The sequence below is a fragment of the Hibiscus syriacus genome, unplaced genomic scaffold, assembly GCF_006381635.1.
Source record: "Hibiscus syriacus cultivar Baekdansim isolate YM2019G1 unplaced genomic scaffold, ASM638163v2 tig00111210_pilon, whole genome shotgun sequence".
NCBI lineage: Eukaryota > Viridiplantae > Streptophyta > Magnoliopsida > Malvales > Malvaceae > Hibiscus > Hibiscus syriacus.
The window spans coordinates 4002708-4019019 of NW_024063021.1; the positions used below are offsets into that span (position 1 = coordinate 4002708).

Sequence of the window (16312 nt, forward strand, 5' to 3'; positions counted from 1 at the left end):
AATCTTGATGGTGTTTCCTTCCTTAATCTATGTTGTAGATTTTTACTATGGTCGATAGTTCCAAGAGTGGTCTGAGGAGGTAGTTCTATCAGCTAGTTCAGGGATACCACTCAGTGTATGAGTACGAGAGATAATTTCTTCGATTGAGTTACTACGCTCCAGAGTTAGTTTTGACCGAGTCCTTAATGTGCAAGAGATTTCTTGAGGGACTTCGTATAAAGATCCTTAAGTAGTTGGTGGCAGACCACCTAGAGTATATTTAGCGTTGGTACGATGAGCTAAGATTGTAGAAAGAATGAAAAGTATGAGGAATTGTATGTTCGGTGAGTCCAGCGCCCCAAGTTTGAGGATTGGTGTACCAGTAAACCTACCGTAATCAACCGTGGAGAGAACTAGAGTTTTACGAGAGCAAAGAATAGTGACATCAACTTTGTAACTCCCGTTGGGTCAGATGTAGAGTCTCGTAGGAGACAACCAGTTTCTCTGTCTGTGGTGAGATTTGGAGACTCTGGTAGAGTCTTGCAGTATTTAGAGTGTGAGCATTGTGGCAAATATCATCGAGGAAGTGCTACAGGCTTTCTAGAAAATGTTATTGGTGTATATCATCGAGGAAGTGCTACAGGCTCTATAGAGAATGTTATAGTTTGGATGGTGATATGTCAACTCAATCGAGGGGAGTGATCCCATTAGATCGTCAAGATAAAAGAACCTTTCGACAGAGGTGTTAGTTCGAAGCCCGAGTAAGAGTGCAGAGGAGCGGATTAACCCATTCCTAGTTTGATAATGCGTGATCTTACCTATCAGTTTAAAATTATAGGGTCAGGATGTTGATGTCAGTATGTTTTCAATTATCTTAGTTTTTCATCTGGCTTCAGCAGGCGTAAGAGCATACAATATTTGGTGGTGTTAAGTGATATAAGTAGGAAGAGTATTCATATATAGAATCCGAGCGTGAGTATGTGAGTGTCTAGATGGAGGGTTTAGAGATGGGAGAATGAGTGGTTGTTCCTAGCTGAGTGAAAGGTCAACTCTAAGAAAATGTAAAGAGGCATAATCTTCCACCCTTTTGTGTTATATAGGGGATATATGTGTGGGTTTTCTAATTTAGATATAAAACCATAAGGATTTTCGTGCAACAAGTTGGAAGGGTTCGTCTAACCGACCCATACCAAGCTATAAATTCCACGTTTAACATTAAAAATAAGGATCTTCGCAAGAGCATTAACAATACCCAAGTCTCCTATCCAGAAATATCATGATGTATCTCAATTAGTGCCAAGGCACTTCAGGTGCTAACTGGACGCAATGGCCAACGAGGAGTAAGTTAGTAGGGTGTATGTTCTGATGCAGTAGTTTCGAAATTCCACCCTAAGTACTAAAGGCACTACATTTAGGATATTGAGTTACGAGTCTCGAGGATCAGAGAACCCTTTGGTTTCTTCAGTGTGCATTCATGCACAAATAATAAGTGAATCACTAAGTGAGCTAATCCTCGTCAGTGATGTCTTTGTGTTGATATATGAGTATGAGCCATATACAACACACAACAGTAGGTAGCATTGCATAGTATCATGGATTTCGGTACTTCAGACTAAAGGAGATCAAATGTATTAAGCATCGTTTGACTAGCATTAGTCGTTATTGCACAGCTCAATGGTGGTAAGTGATAGTGAATGTAAGACGTAGAGCCTCAGAACCCTTATGTCAAAGAATGGTTATGAGAGATCTCTGTTTGTGAGGCGTGCTTTCAGGAGAGAAATATGTCGTTGTTTCATGGGGAAAGTGACCAATTTTAAGTTGTGAGTACCTTAAATGTGCGATTAGATGAGTAGAGCTTATGTAAACTACCAGGAAAGTGAGAAAAATCTTGGGCATAGATGAGTATTAAATCACAATGACGTAGTAGACATTTAGATATCGATGTTAGGAAATAAAGAATTTTTTTCATATCTCCAATAGATGATATTGAAACAGTTTGACAAGTGTCGTAAGATCTCAAAATTTCCTATGTTCTGTAGATAATGGAGGTTATCAGGTTATACAATGAGTTAACTCGATTAAAAAAGGTTAGACAGAGGAGGTTTTTGTTGATAGTATTCGAGTCGTGGAGTAGTGTTTTTCTTGTTAAATGTTCTAAGTATTCAGTGTTAGGAAAACTAGAGTAAGACTCGACAGTTTTCCACTTCGCAAAGGTTGTAACTTAAGGTTCGAAGCAAATAACACCCTAAGGAAAAAAAGAGTCATAGATCAGTTGTGAGTATTTGAGGCCAAGTTTTGAGAACTTATTTCTCGGGGATCAACTTTGATATGAGTTAGATATTTCGAGGGTCCTAAGTGCTTGACCTAGGGAGGTGTCCTTGTTTGGACTGAGTAAATTTTGAGGACGAAATTTCTTTTAAGAAGGGGAGAGTTGTAACACCCTAAATTATGGGCTAGTAGTTTCGGGTTCGCTCGAGAGGCAAGAGGACCCAATTTATTTCATAATTTAAGTCATTTGGCTTAATTGGGCTTGAATCAGGCCCGATTAGTAGTAAAAATGAGGTTTTAAAATAGTAGAGGGATGACGAAGGACCAAATGTTCTATTACCACATATTTAAAAAAATGGAGGCTTTATATTTCTATTCATCTTCTTATTTTCTTTATTTCTTATTTCCTTCTCATTTTCCTCTCTTCTTCGTCTCCAAGTTCCATAAGTCAAAGGTAAGTCCCTTGAGCCATTTACTACTTCTTTTAAGCTTTAATTTTTTTTCTAATCCCTCCAACAACATTGTTTTAGTGATTTTAAGCTTTGGGTTCTTTTGTTACAAGAGAATTGGGGGGTTTTCATCCAAGACACTGGAGAGGGTTTTTGCTAACTAAATAAGCTTCATTTCGGGATTCAAACACTAAGGTAGTGTATTTCTAATTCTTTGTGCTATCATGATTTTCATAAACCATAATGCTTGTTAAAGATTTGAGTAATTGTGTATATTAGGGTTTATCTTTGTTCTTGCCAGAGATGATATTTTTGTTAAAGAACACTAGTGTTTTTATAGTTCTAGATGACCCTAAATACCCTACATAAGCTTTCTCATATGAAATAGGGCAATCTACTACAGAATTTTTGAAACCCCCTAGCTGATTTTGAAACCCCTTGTCCATACAAATTTTCACTATAGTTACGAAAGCACCCTAAAGTGGTTTCAAAACCCATGCCCAAAATGTCAAAAAAGGCCTAAAATATTTCCCTGGAGGCCCTAGACCCATAGTATGATCATAAATGGGATCAATTATGTGTAAAACACTAGAATAAGTGTTAATGAATATGTTTAAAGGTGAGTTACAATGGATGCAACAATACTAAGTGAAATAAGCTGAAATATTTTTAGTCGAGCATGTATATGGATAGTTGAGAACAGGGATTATGGCAGGGAAATGTACTGACCAGTGGTACAATGAGCCAATCAGATTCAGAAATAACAAAAAGCGTGGGCTTCGAGAACGTCAGTGAACCTTGTAGGTGTAAATTGTCCTTTCAATTTGAGGGTATTGAAAGGAAGTTCAAAGAGGGCGATCAGAGTATTGCTACCCAGTGTTGAACCTGAGTCGGATATCAGTCTAGCAGATGGTACAACAACCATAAAAATAATTGTTAAACCCCAAGAATGCATAGACTTTGCTAGTGCTAGAAAGTGATTAAAATACCCATAAGTAGTGAGTGACTATAATGGACCAGTGTATTAAATAACAATAGTAACAGACCTATAAGCCTTCGCGTAACGTTCTAGGTAAAGAATGAGAAAGGTATCATCTCGTGAGAGGATAGCCTCCTTTTAATGAATCCAGTTATGCTAGTGTATACCTAGGTTTCCTTAGTTTCCTTAGTGGGGCATTGTCAGTGTGTGAGGCACTTCAGCTAGTGAGGGAACGAGGCCCGAACACTCACGAGTAGTCAGTTAGCAATGTCAGTTTCATGTGGCCTCTAGGCCTTAGGTATACATGTATAGTCGCATCAGTCCAGTTTAGGCAGTGATGATCGTCTAATGGTATAGGATATTCGAGAACATTTGAAGCAAGTGTGCAAGACATTTCTGCAGCTAACTATGTGCTGAGGCCTTAAAACTTACGAGGGGTGGGTTAGCATAGGTGATGTCCTTATGTGGATACACCACAGTATGTGTGCGAGGTACTTTGATGGCTAATTTGGGCGCGAGGGCTAACACTTACGAGGGTTAGGTTAGCCGGATGTGATATCTGCAGTTGCTAGTATCCCCTTGAAGTCCTGGCAATCATCTAGATGATTTTGAGGGTTGGTTACAGAGGCATGTGCTTTTGTAGAAGATGAATCCCCTTGATGTCCTAGAAATATTCCAGGTGAAATAACCAACTATTGAGTAGATGGTACAACCACCCCTTCAGAAACCCATGTCCTAGGAGTATTCATTTAATTAGGCTAGAAAACCTTGCAACAATCTGGTCAACCAATGAATCTTGGTTCCTAGTGATAGAATCCAGGGTATTTTATTGATTTTGACTTATTCTCTCCTTAAGCTCCTTTTGCAGTCTCAGCATGTTTTCTCCAAGTTGAGCAAACTTTTCTTCCATCTTCTTTTTCTTTGTAGGGTATTGTGGGGATGAGGTATGTCAGTTCTTGATGAGGTGTGTCCAGTGTTTGTTCCTTTTTTTGATACGTTTTCTATTAGTTAATTTGAATTTAAAGAAATGAAAAAAATGCAAATAATATGAAAAAATGCATGATGCATGAAATTTTTGAGCCATTGATCCAAAATGTGTCTGTTATTTTAAATAGTCTTTATTGGGACAAAAATGTTACTTCTAAGAGACCAAAAAAATTCAAAGGTACATTCTAGCTAGATCCTCTAGACTCCAAATGACTTTTAATAGGTTGACAAGTCTTCTTCTTCTTCTGTCACTTGTTGAATACCTTGTCAAACCACCCTGACTTCTCTTGCCAAACCATGCAAGTGGCGTGCCACTTTCTGTACCTGCTCTAAGAAGTCTTGAATGACTGCATCTCTAGCCTTCACTCTTTGCTGAGCCTGTTCCCAATGAAAATGCCATTGAAGTCCTCCATCAAAAGGAACTATTTGGAGCTCATTTGCCTGCTTCTTGAACTTATCCACGATGACCTCCAATTCAGGTATAGTTTTGTCATCATGTTCCTACTGTTTTTGAAGGGATCTTTCCAAATCAGTTATCTTGGTCTCCAACTTGTTCTGGTGTTGACTTTCTGATAACTGCCTTTGGGAAGCCTTTATCCTATCATCATGTCCTTCAAATTTAGTTTCAGGTTGTTGGTTTCATCTTTCCAATACTCATAAGATCTTTTCAGTCTTGAATTTTTCTGGACCTGCTCTTGATATTCTTTTCTCAAATCTTCCTACTGAAATAGACTTTATTATGTTTTTTTCTAATATGTCTGCTCGATCCTTTTACGTATCGACATATAGCTTCCAATGGAACTTTTTTAACTATTCCATTGCAAGCCAATCATTCGCCATTACCCACCATGACAGAAAAAGAAGGTGTCGCCTCCATAGTCAAATATTTCTTTTAACTCGAAACGACCATTTAAACCATTTAATTAATAAAAAATTCATCATTTCTTTTAAGTTAAAACGACCATTTAATTCATTTTAATTAAGAAAAAAATCATAAAAATAATTGAACTTTACATCTGGGAACACCCAAAACAAGTATTTACATAAAAAAAATTACAGGCCAACTTTTACATTAAAGTTAAGACTCAATACAAATGGGTCTTAAATATACATGCCCTTCAAAAGTTTGAGACGTACTCTGATATGCACCTGATATGGACCTTGGTCACTCAAAGTCTCCTCTAACACTCCACCTAATATGCGTAAAAAAATTCCAAACGATGAGCTAACTAGCTCAGTACCACACTAATAACTAGATCATACTAAAAGAGTATCACTAAAATGCTCAAGCTATCAAGTCTACTGCATTAGTGAAAATAATTTTATACTCACTCTCTACTCTATGGTAGACATCATGGTGCGGCTGAGGGTTCGCATCTCGGAGCTCACACACCCCTCTAGTCTACCGAGGATGGTGCCTGGAATCTCTGCATCGGTCAATACCCTCAACTAACCCACCCCTTGCAAGTGTCAGGCCTTGGCCCGAGTTAGTCAGCTTAAAGTGCCTTGCACAATCCCGAACTGATTCTATACATTTGACACCCTTAAATTAAAAATTATTATTGTTCTCACTTGTAGTTTTATTTGAGAGTAATTATAAAGATTTTGGAAAACCTCATCTCATCTTAAAGTCACTGAATTTCATGCCAAAAAACATACCTGGGTATCGATACAAGCCTCTCGGTATCGATACCATCCCTTTAGTATCAGTACTCTCTTAAGGGTATCGATACCCTCTATCTATTTCATCTTAAAAACAAAGGAGAAGTATCGATACTCCTGTGGAAAGTATCGATATTCAACCCTAGGTATCGATACTCCCCTAGAGTACCGATATCAAAATGGTATTCTAGAAAACTGGTATCGATACCAAGCACCCCGTTCTCGATACTGAACCCTCAGTATCTATACTCCTGTAAGGGTATCTCATATTATGTCCTTAACAAGAACATTATTGATACTACTTCTTACAGTATCGATACTCACTCTTAACAATGCCCTATTTTGGCACAAAATTACCCCTCAAACTCCCCAATTTATATACCTTGAGGTTTTCCAATGATTATTAATGTTTTATGTGATCATAGGGGTCATAAATAAAGTTGTAATACATGCTAATAACATCAAAGATAAAATCTACCATGAAAAGCATCCCTAAGCTTCATAACACAACTCTCTAGCTTAAAACATTTCTAAGGACCCACAATTTCTATGAGGAAGTTTTGAGTGTGTTACCTGATTACTTTTGCTGCTAAACCTCTCTCAAATCAACTAGGAGGCACCTTTAGTTTCCTCCTTGCCTTAGAACTTTCTCTCACTTCCTAAGCTAAACAAAGGTAAGAAAATGATTACTAACTTGTATTGGACTTGAAACTAAGTTAGGAATACTCTAACCATCTCAAATTTTTAATAACAAACTTAAATCTCTTAACTCCCTTAAACCTCTTAAAACCCCATTTTAAAAACATAACCAAAACTTAAGATTAGGGGCTTGAATAAAAGCTTGAGGGATGGATATAAGGTTCTTACCTTGGTTGATTCAAACTAGGATTAGAATTCAAAAAGCTTGATCCTTTAACACACCCTTGAAAAGGAAAAAAAAAATAGAGAAAATTAGAAAACAAGATAAGTGTTTTTGTAAGCTTGGGTTCACGCAAAATACACATAAAATAAAGAGGTTTGATCTTTTAAAACAAACAATGGTTAAATTGCTCTTTTGGTCTTTCTCCTTTTATCTCGGTTAAAATACATCAATTGCCTTTAACTCTTGGGCCAAATTTGATCCCAATACCTCAAAAATTGGTCCAAACAGATTTAGAAGATCAAATGGGTTCGACTGGGTCTCGAGTTAATTTGAATTATTGACCTGGGATTCAAAGTATTACAACTCTCCCCTACTAATAAGAAATTTCGTCCCAAAATATACCTAGAGAAAGATTTCACCCTGAATCTCTACTAGGCATCTGTGATGGACCTTGTCCACTTGAACATCTAATCCTAAAGGGCTAGACACTCGAACCCCTATCTTAAGATCATCTACTAAAACTCTCTCTTCTAAACTAGGTCATGATGAATAGAGGAATGGGTAGATCTGGGTTGACTATGACGATTAGAAGAATAGGAAAATAGGGTAAGGGTACATGAGATCTCATCGGTTGCATCACAATCATCCTTAGCTCAATCGCATACAGACGGGAGGCGACTTTAGGCTCCACACTAGCCCCAGATTGAGTTGCATCCCTACTAGCTTGACCAGATGAAGAACTCTCTTCTCTCTCAAATCCTCTTCCCCTCTGAACTGATCGAGTCGACGTTTGGTCTACACCCTGAGCTTCTAGGCAATCTCAGATAAAGTGCTATGAGGAACCATAATGATAACAACCTTTGTTTCCTTAGCGGTAAACTCCTTGATGCCTCCTACCATAAAGGGAACATATCGGCTGAGAAGGCACTCTTGATGATCCCCCAAAACTTGCCACTGATACAATGGCATCCTACGCGACTGGACCTACTCCCACCCCTGCTCGAACTCTGTATTGATCTACTATAATGGCCTGCTGAGTCCCTACAAAACCCCTGAGACTTTCTCGTCCTCTTGGAGGACTGGGATGGTTATGCGAACTCAACAACTTCTACCCTGATTAAAGTAGCACCCTTTTCCGTCGGTTTCCTTTTTAAAACTCAAATCCACCCTGGAAACGGGTTTGTTCAACAATTGTTCCCCAATTTTCACAAGATTCTCCAAGTTTTCTTTAGTAGAAATATCAATCAATGCCAGCTCTCCAGACAGTGTATCATCTTGAATACGGAGATAATTTTCCTCGCAGTGAAGCACTCCGAAAACGATAGCGAGATAAAAATCAACCATGTCACTGCTTGCTTGCATGAACACATTAATCAATGCAGTTGAATTTTCATAGTTCAGCCATGCCAACAGACCCCATTTTGCTGCCTTGTGCACTTCTTACTTCTCTTCCAACTTCTGCGAACCAGTCCCCAAAGATAACACCTGGAAACAAGCATAGTCATTCGGTTCTATACGGTCATAATCGGAGCTCTTGCGAGCGATTGCTTTAGCCACTTCTCTCATGGCTACCAAAGTCTGTACGACACGATTGATTAGTAAGTAAACATCTCATTGTGAGAATTGAAACACCAAGAATTAGAAGCATAAACACATAAGGGATTATTTGAAGCAACTCCACCATCAATAAGATGGAATTTTTGACTTGGCCAGTTGAACCTTTGGTTTCAAAATGATATGCTGGTAGATATGTTGGCGTAGCCAAAGTCCTATGCAGATATCAGAAAGCAAAACATTCTGGGAATCATCGTAGGAGAAGAAGATTGTTGGTTGAAATATCTTGATGTCAAATGTCGGGATGACGACCTTCGTCAATGTTTGGTCCAATCTGGTCTCTCCCAAATTTTCCCTCACGATATTGTGAAGATATTCGCCATCATATTTTGGACCAGACAGAGATTTGAACAATTTTGTAACTGGTGCAAACAATTTTTAATTGGTGCAAACAGTGAGTTGTTATATAATCACAAATAGGATCAGAATCAGTAACATTTTTCATTTGAAACTAGGAAATCATTGATATAAATTACCCATCTTGGGGGAAGATTTTGGGGCAGTGTTGAAGGTAGAAATCATTGATGTCTTTGGTAGCAAAAGAGGACGATTTCCCTCGCTGGGGCTTGGGGAAGTTAGTATGGCGGTCACGAGCCCACCAGTACTAGTCTCATATGAGCCTTTAATGCTCAACTACGGCTAGAAAGCTAAGCTGTTCCAATTGAAGTTAAAGTCTTTCTTCTTTCTTGTTGAAAGCTAAGTTGTTATTGTCGATTTCTTTCTTCTTTCTCGCTAAGTTGTTCTTGTTGAATGAAACAATGTTTCTTTTATTTTAGGTAGTCGAATATGATAGATCAGAAATAATTATTGAATGAAACAATGTTTGTGGCCCTTTATTTTAGGAGTCGGATGTAATATATCATAAACAATTGTTGAATGAAAGCCACATGTTTTGATGCAATAATTCGATTTAAATTATATTAAATTGAATAAATTCGACTATTTAAAATTATAATAAGATAATATAAAAATAAAATATAAATAATTCAATTAAAAATGAACTTAAATATTATTAAAAAAACAAAATTCGATTTAATAATTATTAATTATAAAACATAAATTCAACTTCAATTCGATGATTTAATAATTTAAGAACAAAAATTACATAAATTTCCTTGCAAAAATAGGTTCATTATTACAAAATCAAATATATAAATACATAGAAATACATATATGATTAATAATGAGGCCTATATCTTGGTAAATTAGGACATTTGTTTTTTGAATGACCTTCACCCCTATATAATCGCATCTCTTTGGTTGACCTCTGTAACACCCATAAGCCGCATAATTATACTTATACAGATTATAGATGTCACCTGAATTTCTAAAACCATTTTCCAATTCAAAAGCGATTTAAAATTTATTTTCTTAAAATAGTAACTGATATTATAAAAATATCATATCATATGAATTATGTTTCGTTATAACAAATTTAATTCAAAAGATTTCTTTATTATGAATAGTATCATGAATAGTGAATAGTGAATAGTGAGGGTATCAGTACCCCTGTAGCATTCTGAAATTTTTTAACGTTGGTCCTGTTTACTGCTACAATATTTGCTACAGTAAGGGCTACAGTGATTTTAGCAAAATATATATAAAAACTTAACTTTTCTTCACTATAAAGTTACCATTTTGTTTCCAAATTTGTTCAACAAAACAAATTGAACATTATTAATTACATGCCACTATCTAAGTCAAATTCCATCAAAGGATGTCTTACTGATATTAAAATATACACCTCGATGCTTGATGTCACTTTGAACTCTTTATTCCACTACTGGCTTTTTACCTACGCGTGAAAACCATCACACGCTAAGTATATACTTAGTGAGGCAATTAAAACAATAAACAGTGCAATACAATTCATGCATGAATTTCAATGTCAAATTCAAAATGCCATAAGATCATTTTACCAACATATCCCATATTTTACCATTATACTTACCATTTATCCCATAAGCTTGTAAGCTTATTTTACCAATATACTTACCATTTATTCCATAAGCTCATAAGCTTATTTTACCATTTACTCCATAAGCTCATAAGCTTATTTTACCAATATACTTACCATTTACTCCATAAGCTCGTAAACTTATTTTACCAATATACTTACCATTTATTCCATAAGCTCGTAAGCTTATTTTACCAATATACTTATCATTTATTCCATAAGCTCGTAAGCTTATTTTACCAATATACTTATCATTTACTCCATAAGCTCATAAGCTTATTTTACCAATATACTTATCATTTATTCCATAAGCTCGTAAGCTTATTTTACCAATATGCTTATCATTTATTCCATAAGCTCGTAAACTTATTTTACCAATATACTTGCCATATTCCATAAGCTCGTAAGCTTATTTGCATGATTACCATTTATTAACCAATAAACTATAATCCAAAATATAATTGTATGAGGAACCCAGTATATGAGTCAAATATTGCACCAAAGTGCTGAGGTCGGGTTTTACCCACCTTGTACACCGTAGTGTTTTGTATTGTTTCTTCATTAGACACTTTGAGGCCTGCACTATGTGCCTTCTCTAGACACTATAGTGCTACCTAATATGCAGCTGCTAGACTCTATGGCATGCCATTAATACCACTGATCCTCAATAACCTACTTGGGTATGTAGTTTATTTTATTTGATCCATCCATGGCAAAGTATATCAATATCATTTAACATTGGGCAATTCATACCCGGAATAATATTCATGGTAAATTATCACATTTTCTATAATAAATGCATTATAATTATACTTTGACATATCAATGTCATGTCAATTTATAAAAATGACATAATATTATGCTGCAATAAACAAGGTTGACTTATCGCAAGTCTTCCTGATGATGTATAAAACATCCATGTATAATTTCATGCATGTATTTCACTCACCTTGACACTTTATATCTTTCAAAATATATGCCTAACTTTTTCCACAATAAACCCTTTCTATACTTGACTTGTTTCAATCGCAAATCAACCATGATCTGTATAAATCACAAATTCATAATGATACATATGTTAGTATTGTACTAATATAAACATATCCCGAAATAACTCCATAATATACTTGAAACTCATTTTCTATCAAAATACATAACTCTTAATAATTCCTTTTAACATTGGAACCAACTTTTCCAATTTACTCAAAATGGTCATTCACCATTTTATCACTTAGATTCTTAATACAAAAAATTCCAGCATTTTCCAGTGTAGTACATCAATTATTAAACAGATATACAACTATTCACAACTTTTCCAAAGTTGTCGAATTGGTCTCCCAACTTTTCAAAAATTACAAAATGGTCCCTAAATTTTTCTAAGGCTTGTAGAATACTTTCTACATATTTCCAGACCTTATATAATTTTTCCATAATTTTTCTCACTCAAATACATTATATTCGAATGCTTTATTCTTTAAAACTATGTTTTCATGATTTTGCTTTATTTTGATTCGATTCAAGCATGAAATCAACTTTCAATCAACCTTCTAACATCTTTAAAATAAATATCTAATCAACTCTCATCAGAACACAAAGTTCTACAATTTCCTCTTTTGACCGAATTTTAAAGAATTATTTATAGGAATATTAAACATGTTATAACCATAAATCAAGCTTGAAAATGAATCTACAACTTCAAAAACCATCAAGATTCATCATCAATTTCATGAACCCTTTCATGAACATAAACCCTTAGATTTAGGATTTTTGAAATCCAACAAGATTAGAAATAAATATTGGTACAAAATAATAGCGTTTTTGCGTAGATCACTTTCCTATTTCACAGCATAACTCCAATTCCAAATGAATTGGCTCAAAAATTGGAAATAAAATATTTTCTTGCCTTGGAAGCTATCCCACGTCCAATCTGCATAAATGAAGAAATGTCCTTGATAATTCTTCATCTTTCTTTATCATATAATGAATTTAAAATTCATTATATGATAAATTACCAATTTACCCTTAATGAAAATTCATAATTACCATAAAACCTATATACTTATCCTTATCATTTACAAAATCAAAGAAATATCAGCCTTATCATCTTTCAATAGTCAAAGATGAACAAATAATTTTCCACTTTACCGTTTTTCCCTTGCAATTTCCAAAAATTATAATTTAGTCACCTTAATCCAACGGTCCAAATTAAACATGGAATTAAACCATTAAATATTATTTTCCAACATTTTAAAAATGTGAAAATAATATTTTTATTTTCTTATTTCGTGACATAATTGTAATTTTTCTCAAACCATCAACTGCAGCTCGAATTTTTCTTTCAATCTTCTACTTCATTTCTACAAATGTGATGTCTCTTTTGAACATCATATTTATTAGTTTTTCAGACTGAGAAACAACTCCGACCTCATTTTCCATAATCTGTCCATTATAATGGACAATCGTAAAAAAAATGTTGCTCATTTTCTCTACAAATAAAAATATATAGAAATTTAGATTAAAAAATTAGATAAGATAATTTCATAAATCATTAAATAAATATATATTATATAAGAATATTACTAATAATGATTTAATAATTATTATTAATCTAATGATTTGATATTTAATTATTTAGTAATGATATGATTTAGTAATTATTATTAATAATTATTTATTATAAATATTTAATGATATGGATTTGGTACTAATCATTTAGTAAAGATTAGTAATAATAGTGATTAGTTTGATAATATTTTTATTTTTTTTAAATATCAAACAAATTTGTTAATTAATTTTTATAAATTTTAAGATTATATTCGATTCAATTTTTACTCCTTACTAATTTACACATAATCTAATATAAATTAAAAAAAATATTTTTTTAAACAACAATAAATATTTTTAAACAAAATATTTTTAAACGGGAATAAATTAAACAAATTAATTTTATATAATTTAATATAAACTAACTAACTAACTAATTTACACATATACAACAACAAAAAATAACAAAGTACTCGTGTATTTATGCCTTCTTCCTTTCCTTTCTTTTCCTTTCTTTTTTCTTTTTTCGAATCAATTTGTATGTGGGCAAAAGTTGTGGAATAATGCCTGTAGGTATAAACAAAATATTTCTTTAAACAACAATAAATTAAACAAATTATTTTATAATCTAATATATTATAATATAACTTAAACTAATAAACTATTTCTTTATTATGATATAACTTAGTTAAAATAACAAACTAATTAAGCACTAATTAACATTTTTATAATATAACTTCAACTTCAACAAACAACCTAATATATGTTTAAACACACCAACAAACTAATTACATAATTTTTTTACATATAATATAACTTAAACTAAGAAACTAATTAACTAATTTTTTATATAATATAATATATAACTTAAACTAACAAACTAATATAATATAACTTAAACTAAAAAACTAAAAATTTATACTAACAAACTAATTAACTAAAATTTTGTTTATCCTAAACCCTAAACTAACAAACTAATAATTTCATATAATAAACTAATTTAAATATTAAAAATTACCTCATGATGAAGGTTTGGAACTTATCTCCCTTTCTTCTTCATCCTTTCCTTTCTATCTTCTCCCTTTCTTTCTTTCTTTCTTTCTTTCTTCTGCTCCATGCGTTAACCCCCCATATCCAATATATAACTCACCTGGTTTATTGCAACAATTATTTGAGTGTTGAAGGCTGCAATAATGCAGCAATTATTGTTGCATGCAGGCGTGAATCATTCTGTAATAATGCAACTATTATAGCTACATGCAGGGGACAGTGGGAGTAGGCGAGCAGGTGTGAAGGCTTGGTCGTTGGGCTTGCATGGCGACCTACCCTTATGTGCATGGCTCATGCAAAGCTTCAGCAACTCACCACAGCTCGCAGGGACTGGTTGGCGATCTCCTTGGTTGCCCGGAGTCCCTGCGACCTACGTCCGAACTGTAGCAAACACCCTATCTAAGCATTAATTCTCCAACAACATTATCTCACAAATATTTTTCCCATACCATTATTGGAGAAATTTTGACAATCTAATCAAATAAATTACTTATTTGACATACTGTGTTCAATTTATTGCTCACTAAATTAGATAATGAAGTTAACGGATCACAAATGTCTGGTACCCACATATACATTATTCAAAGGAAAAATGTAAAATAATTTCGAAAATAAATAATAATATTAGAAATTATCATGTACTAAAATCAACTATATTGCTGGGTTTTTAAACTTTCGATCCAAATTATCATTCATCTTCTTCTTCTTTCAAACTTCCTTGGGTGATCTCATTTCCCGAAGCACCTTCTCCTCCGAAAGCACGTGAGATAATCTGCATATTTTTAGAAGTAAAAATAATAAAAATTCAATATGAAACATTAATTACCATATTCCTGAATGAAGAATATGTATATATATAATACCTGATGAGAGCCTCTTGATTTGTACCCTGATCAGCTGGCTAGAATTTCCCAGTCCCCAAATCCACCCTGGAAACGGGTTTGTTCAACAATTGTTCCCCAATTTTCACAAGATTCTCCAAGTTTTCTTCAGTAAAAATATCAATGGATGCCAGCTTTCCAGACAGTGTATCATCTTGAATACGGAGATAACTGTCCTCGCAGTGAAGCGCTCCGAAAACGGTAGCGAGATGAAAAGCAACCATGTCACTGCTTGCTTGCATGAACACATCAATCAATGGAGCTGAATTTTCATAGTTCAGCCATGCCAACAGACCCCATTTTGCTGCCTTGTGCGCTTCGTACTTCTCTTCCAACTTCTGCGAACCAGTCCCCAAAGATAACACCAGGAAACGAGCGTAGTCGTTCGGTTCTATACGGTCGTAATCGGAGCTCTTGCGAGCGATTGCTTTAGCCACTTCGCTCATGGCTACCAAAGTCTGTACGACACGTTTGATTAGTAAGTAAACATCTCTTTGTGAGAATTGAAACACCAAGAATTAGAAGCATAAACACATACGGGATTATTTGAAGAACCTCCACCATCAATAAGATGGAATTCTTTGACTTGGCCAGTTGAATCTTTGGTTTCAAAATGATGTGCCGGTAGATATGTTGGCGCAGCCGAAGTTCCTATGCAGATATCAGAAAGCAAAACATTCTGGGAATCATCGTAGGAGGAGGAGATTGTTGGTTGAAGTATCTTGATGTCAAATGTCGGGATGACGACCTTCGTCAATGTTTGGTCCAATCTGGTCTCTCCCAACTTTTCCCTCACGATATTGTGAAGATATTCGCCATCATATTTCGGACCAGACAGAGATTTGAACAATTTTGTAACTGGCGCAAACAAGTTTTTAACTGGTGCAAACAGTGAGCTGTTATATAATCTCAAACAGGATCAGAATCAGTAAGATTTTTCATTTGAAACTTGGAAATCAATGATATAAATTACCCATCTTGGGGGAAGATTTTGGGGCAGTGTTGAAGGTAGAAATCATTGATGTATTTAGCAGCAAAAAGAGGACGATTGCCCTCACGGGGGCTTGGGGAAGTTAGCAT

At 34.5% G+C, this 16312-nt stretch overlaps 2 pseudogenes; both read right to left on the minus strand.

The window, feature by feature from the left end:
- Positions 1-4217: 4217 nt before the first annotated feature.
- Positions 4218-14929, minus strand: LOC120155977 (annotated as a pseudogene).
- A 130-nt stretch (positions 14930-15059) lies between these two features.
- Positions 15060-16312, minus strand: LOC120155978 (annotated as a pseudogene).